General features: G+C 41.6%; 1 non-coding gene across 1 annotated transcript; it reads left to right on the forward strand.

Moving 5' to 3' along the window:
* Positions 1–1,175: 1,175 nt before the first annotated feature.
* On the forward strand, positions 1,176–1,282 carry LOC141675754 (small nucleolar RNA R71). The gene has a single exon (XR_012556389.1). It is a non-coding gene; the product is annotated as a small nucleolar RNA R71 (small nucleolar RNA).
* The last annotated feature ends 5,960 nt before the right edge of the window (positions 1,283–7,242 follow it).

The following is a 7,242-nucleotide window of genomic DNA, read 5'->3' on the forward strand; positions in this document are numbered from 1 at the left end:
ATGGTGAAGCTTCCTGGATCTTTCAGTTTTGGTGGTAACTTTTGCTGCAGAACAGCGCTGCATTCTTCCGTGAGAGCAACGGTTTCAAGGTCATCCAGTTTCACCTTCCTTGAGAGAATAGTTTTCATAAACTTCGCATAACTAGGCATTTGTTCCAGAGCCTCAGCGAAGGGTATATTGATGTGAAGTTTCTTAAACACCTCCAGAAACTTCCCGAACTGTCTATCCAGCTTTTGTTGCTGCAATCTCTTAGGAAAAGGTGGTGGAGGATAGAGCTGTTTCTCCCCTGTATTAGCCTCAGGCAGAGTGTGTTCCTTGGTTCCGCCGCTTTCTCCTTTTGCTTAGATTCTTCATCCCTAACTTCAGCTTCGACTTCTTTTGCCTTTTCAGCATCAGCTACTTTTCCAGACCTTAAGGTAATAGCCTTGACTTGCTCTTTGGCTTCCTTCCTGCCTGGTACTTCCGTGTCACTGGGAAGAGTGCCAGGTTGACGATTGAGCACTGCATTGGCTAATTGACCGATTTGATTTTCCAAGGTCTTGATAGAAACCGCCTGACTCTTGCACAACAGCTTAAGTTCCTCAAAATCAGCACTAGTAGGTGCAACTGCACTTCCCTGTTGAGGATATGATTGCCTTGTAGCATACTGCTGTGGTTGCTGGAATCCAGGTGGGTTAAACTGTTTACTTACTCCTTGCTGATATGGTGGCTGAATAGCATTCTGATTATTCCCCCAGCTGAAATTTGGATGATTTCTGTTGTTAGGATGATAGGTCGCTGGCACAGGCTGCTGTTGTCGCTGATAATTATTCACATACTGAACAGATTCATTGACAAGAGAACACTGATCTGTAGCATGAGAACCTGCACAAAGCTCACAAACCATAGCTATTTGATTAACTCCATACGTAGCCAGAGAATCAACCTTCAGTGATACCGCTTGGAGCTGGGCTGCAATAGCGGTGGCTGCATCAACTTCCAGAATACCTGCTACCTTGCCTGACGTCATCCTCTGAGTTGGGTTTTGATGCTCATTTGCAGCCATCGTCTCGATAAGATTGTACGCCTCAGTATAGCTTTTAGCCCATAAGGCGCCTCCAGCTGCTGCATCGAGCATGGGCCGAGATTGGGCCCCCAAACCATTATAAAAACCAGTGATTACCATCCAATCCGGCATTCCATGATGTGGACATTTTCTCAACATTTCCTTGTAGCATTCCCAAGCCTCGCACATAGATTCTGTAGGTTGCTGCGCAAACTGAGTAAGAGCACTCCTCATAGCAGCAGTCTTTGCCATTGGATAAAACTTCACCAGAAACTTTTGCGCAAGATCTTGCCACGTAGTGATTGACCCAGCTGGTTCAGAATGTAACCAGTCTTTAGCCTTATCCCTTAGTGAGAATGGGAAAAGCCTCAACTTGATAGCCTCATCAGTCACGCCATTATACTTAAAAGTGCTGCAGATCTCGACAAAATTCCTTATGTGCATGTTGGGGTCTTCAGTTGCCGCTCCTCCAAAAGAAACAGAATTCTGCACCATCTGAATAGTGCCCGGCTTGATTTCAAAGGTGTTAGCTTGAATAGCCGGATGAAGGATGCTTGACTGAATGTCATCAATTTTAGGCCGAGAAAAATCCATAAGAGCTGGATCAGCTTGAACAATACGATCTCCCATGTTTACTGGTTCTTTCTGCTCAGTTCCTGAATCCGAATCCTCAAAATCTAACTTCTCCGGTGTATCAAGAACTTCGTCTTTCTCCTCAGCTGTATCTAAGGTCCTCTTGCGAGCACGAGAACGAGTTTGCATAAACGTTTGCTAAAGTACCTGAAACACAACCGAAAAGAGTAATTAACTACTACGTCCTAATCACTGAGTCCTAATGACCAATGATGGTAAGTACATAAACTAAACAAATACGCCGAGTCCCCGGCAGCGGCGCCAAAAACTTGTTAGGGCGAAATCACGCACTAATATTCACGCAAGTATACGCGTTCGCAAGTAATATAGAATACTTTCTAGTTCGTTCCCTTAGAGACTCAGACTAAGTTATTGTCTAATTTAACTCACTCACCAATGTATGACTACTTCTCAATGTTAAGATAATAACACTTAAAATTGTTGATTAAATATTAACTATAATTAACTACTTAGTTAACCACTTAACTAACACTTCAATTTATCAATAATAAAACACTCATGAGATCACAACTTCATTATTACTTCCTTCTATAGCCATAGTTATTACCTTTAGCATGTGACAGTGATGATATTAATCGAATAACACGAAACTGATAAAAGCCAACTTTCATTGTACTAATACCATTCTACCAAACATCCATAATTAAGATAGAAGTTGAATAGTCATCAATTATGTTGAGTTCCTATATATCTACAGAAATTGACAACACAACGATTTAAGCACAAGTTATTCCTTTTTGATTACATAGGGCAAATAAAACTGTTAGAGTTACCCACTAATCATGCACAACGTACATGAACCTATGCTAGCATGGCAAGTTCTAAATCTCAAGATCCACCGTCGCTTCACAAGAGATTAACACCCTATCTTATATGTTCGCGACGCACATAAGACGAATACGCACAACCAATACTAGATATCATGCAATCATCACATACCAAAGTATTAAACAATTAACTAAAGAATTCCATAATAAATCCGTTGCAACCCCATGATCACGATTAGCCCATAATAGAACTTATCGCCATCATGGGTTCATATGAAATCATGATAAACAAACACAAGAAAATAACAACTAAACTAATTATATTAAAACAGAGTACGTCACAAGAGTAAATAAGTCAAAGCAAGAAAACTAGCATCCAACGTTACAACGAAAAAAGAATCACAAGAATATATGCTTCCTCTTCGCTGCTGTGTGCTAAATCGGTCTTCTTCCTTATCTCCTTCGCTTCTTGCAAAACACAATCTAAAACATAATCTCCTCTTAATACTCTGTGAAAAACGTCTCAAATCTACCTATATAATAGTCCCATAAAACTCAGATTACATAGAAGTTGGAAGCCAAACAGAAGTAGAAGTCTAAAATAATATATCTTTTTCCCCGACCCTGCGCGGCCGCTCAGCATTTCTGCGCGGGCGCGCAAGGCTGCTGCGCGGCCGCTCAGCATTGCTGCGCGGGCGCGCAGGACCCTACTGGAAAATTTCCAGGTTTGCTCCGTTTCTTCGCCGTAATCTGCCCGTTCTTTTCCTCTCGCAACGGTGAACACACGCCAAGGCTTATTCTTGATGATTCCTTCTCCGAAATGCAACTAATACCCTGAAATGCATAAACACTAGAAAAACGCATCAAATACACAAAATACTTGATTTCAAGACACCAATTTAAGCCATTTTAAGACGTTCTAAGTGGTATAAAATGCCACTTATCAGTCACCCACATTTAAATCAGCCAACAATCCCACACAAACACAACTGCTCAAGTATGTGTCATCACCTAGCGACTAGTCCGTGTCACCGCCTGGCGCCTAATCTATGTCACCGCCTGGAGACTGGTCCATGTTGTCGCCTGGCGCCTGAATTATGTCGGCTCCTGGCAACTAGTCTATGTCGCCTCCTGGCACCTAATCAATGTCGCCTCCAGACAACTAGTCTGTGTCGCTGCCTAGCGACTAGTCCGTGCCGGCACCAGGTGAATCTTGATCCCAAAATACATTCTAGCCTAAGGGTCTTACAAATTCTCCCACACCTCCTAAGTGTGATGTCCTCATCAAATCAACAACAACTTTGAGAAGTCCGTCCCCCAAATAGCAAAACCAACTCCTATGAACCAAAGCTGCAAATCCATCTGCAATTCCCGCTACTGCCCAACCCAACCAGATATCACCAGTTGATTAGATTAACCTCCAAGGTTTCTCCCTTTTAGTCACCAAAATCTGATGACCATGTGTAGTTGTACAGTGACCTACACATCCAATACCATCCTGGCATAAGTTCCAGCAGCGCCTCCAACCCTTGGAGACATTGAATTAAGACAATAACCAGAAAATTCCAAAGTTTGCTACCTTATAGAGATGCGTCCCCAACACTAATCTAATTCCACAAACCATGTCACCGACCAATACTTGAACATACCCCAACTTCTGCATTTTCTTCTTACCCTTGTCAAACCGATAGGAACACAACCATTAACATGCTTTAACAATAATCTTCCCCCAAGTCACTTCAATCCATTTGAGCGGCCATAGGATAAACATATCCCAACAATGCTAACTATTCAAAAGCCAACATAACCCATAACCAGTTTCATGAGAGATTACATACCCTAATATTCACTAACTTTGAACAAATTAGATCCATTCCAATCTGTCCAACCCCAAGAGTTTTCACCAAGTCACCTTAACCAATTAGTGATGATCATGGACTGTCACGAAGCCCGTCTGCACCAACTATACCAAAGTCGACTAACCAAAACCCAAGATCAGTGTTCTTCCATTAACAAAACCTGTCCCCGGAAGAATCATATAACCGTGATGCATGCCAATTGCCATAAACAAATCAGCCACTACTGATCTGCACACCACATAACCGTGGTTAGTGTTTCCAACACTTATCACGAACCTGCAATATAGTACAGCCCCTATTACTAAACATTGACGCCAATATCGCCACGCTTCACCATAATCGCAATGACTGTCTCAAAAATCAGATGCGCCGCTACCAAAGAGAGACGACTTTTGTGCAACCCTTGCACTTTCCCCACCTTGAACAGAATTTTCAAGCCAAGAGTGATCTCCATAATTACCCAACAAAATGACTTCAGCTTCCTTCCTTGACAACTCCAAGTAAAATTCAATTCATTTTACTTCAGTTAACCAACGATCAACCAACATCATAACTCGAAATGAGATCTCCTCGAACCTTCTCTCTATGGCGTCAAACTGATCTCCAAAAGCATTTTTAAAGTCACCAAGATCATACTTCCTGTCTCTGCATTTCCTTATCAATGGAACCAAATTTATGACCATGGACTCGCCCAAAACTTTTTGAAACCCAGCAAAATCAACTTTGCTCCCACATGATTCAACCATCATGTCAAGTCCCGAACTGATCAACACAGCTCTGATACCACTTGTCACGGGGTCAGATTTTTAACCCTTAATTCTCTGATACGTACAGCCTACTTAGTCGTCAGACTAGGGGTCCAAGAAATCAACCTTCCCGAGAGGTTGTCACCCAGCATCCTCAACAGCGCCAACACTGGCAACCCCAACAAATCTAAGCCCAACATATATAACTATAGAACCAACGCACAACATGAACCAATCGTGTGTGCAAGTGTGTCTAATTACCAAGAAAAAGTAAAGACACGGCAGATTTACGAGCCTGAATGCTCAACCTTTATTGACCAACAATACAAGAATACAACTCGATTATGCCTACAGACTTGTACTACAACTCGATCATACTTCCTGTCTCTACATTTCCTTATCAATGGAACCAAATTTATGACCATGGACTCGCCCAAAACTTTTTGAAACCCAGCAAAATCAACTTTGCTCCCACATGATTCAACCATCATGTCAAGTCCCGAAATGATCAACACAGCTCTGATACCACTTGTCACGGGGTCAGATTTTTAACCCTTAATTGTCTGATATGTACAGCCTACTTAGTCGTCAAACTAGGGGTCCAAGAAATCAACCTTCCCGAGAGGTTATCGCCCAGCATCCTCAACAGCGCCAACACTGGCAACCCCAACAAATCTAAGCACAACATATATAACTATAGAACCAATGCACAACATGAACCAATCGTGTGTGCAAATGTGTCTAATTACCAAGAAAAAGTAAAGACACAGCAGATTTACGAGCCTGAATGCTCAACCTTTATTGACCAACAATACAAGAATACAACTCGATTATGCCTACAGACTTGTACTACTGCCTAGCATAATAATACAACCCAACATATATTTATAGACTTTGCCCAACTGTGTAACATATGGATTCATGTTATAGTGCATACATGCATATATGACATTCTCACAATGCAAATCTATTTATATATAAGAGTCTGGTCCACAAAGCCCACAATCCCCAATAAAAGTAACTACCCACACAGCCCATGCGACCCCAACAGAAGTAACTGCCGGCAGTTACCTAGCGGTTTCCTGATTTTGAATGCCTTAGTCCAAAATAACTAAGGCATGGTCAAAACTGTAAGCACATATGTAGTACATGGGGACTGAGATATATATGCATTATATATATGCATAAGTGCTGGAGACTAGTCAATGTCACCTCCTGTAGACTAGTCAGTATCACCGCCTAGCTTCTAATCTGTGTTGCCGCCTAGCGACTGGTCCGTGTCGCCGCCTGGATCCTGATCAATACCGCCTCCTGGTGACTAGTCTGTGTCACCTCTTGGAACCTAATCAATGTCATCACCTGTCGACTAGTCCTTGTCGCCTCCTGGAGAATTTTGATCCCAAAATGCATTCCAGCCTAAGGGTCTTACACCTTCCATGCAGAGTTCTAGGCTGTGGACAACAATGATATGAATGGACCTATTGTTATGCCAGTTTATGAGGCAGAGCTGGAAGATTACATAGATGGTTCAGGAATAGGAAACAACTCTCTAGCAGGGGACTATCGACCCCCTCTCTACTTTTAAAGTCGTAGTATCTTAATATGCACCAGCCAATTCTTAGTCAATTCTAATATCTAAGTTCGTTAATTTTTTTTTTCTAAGTCATTTCTTATTTCTAGTTAGCCTTGCAGTTTTTAATATCTATTAGTACTGTCAGTTAGGTTCAAGGAGCTTTCTTTTGGTTTGATTTTTTGTTGTATTAGCTCTTTGCTTTTGTACTCCTAGATCTATGAATGAAATGGTTTTTTTTAAAAAAAATCATTCTTGACATAAAGTGCAAATGCAGTAAAAGCCAGTCACCGTTTTCAGACCTACTGAATCGCCATCAAACAATTTATCCGATGTAAGAATACAGACACCACAAATAGGATTACTGGTTTCGCTATCCCTCTTATCCACTTCTTTGCCTAGAACCTTACAACCATGAAAATGACTCCTCTATTAAAACTAGAAACTTAGAAGTAAGATGAAAAAAATTAGTTTATGAAGCACTGGTGCAGGTGTGGCTGTGTGAGTGCGCGGTGCAGGGATACGGGAATTCGATAAATTTAAAAAAAGAGGATTTGTGTGCGGGGGATACAGAGAATTTAAAATATTAAAAAAATATTAG

Source organism: Apium graveolens, chromosome 7, assembly GCF_009905375.1.
Source record: "Apium graveolens cultivar Ventura chromosome 7, ASM990537v1, whole genome shotgun sequence".
In the NCBI taxonomy this organism is placed as follows: domain Eukaryota; kingdom Viridiplantae; phylum Streptophyta; class Magnoliopsida; order Apiales; family Apiaceae; genus Apium; species Apium graveolens.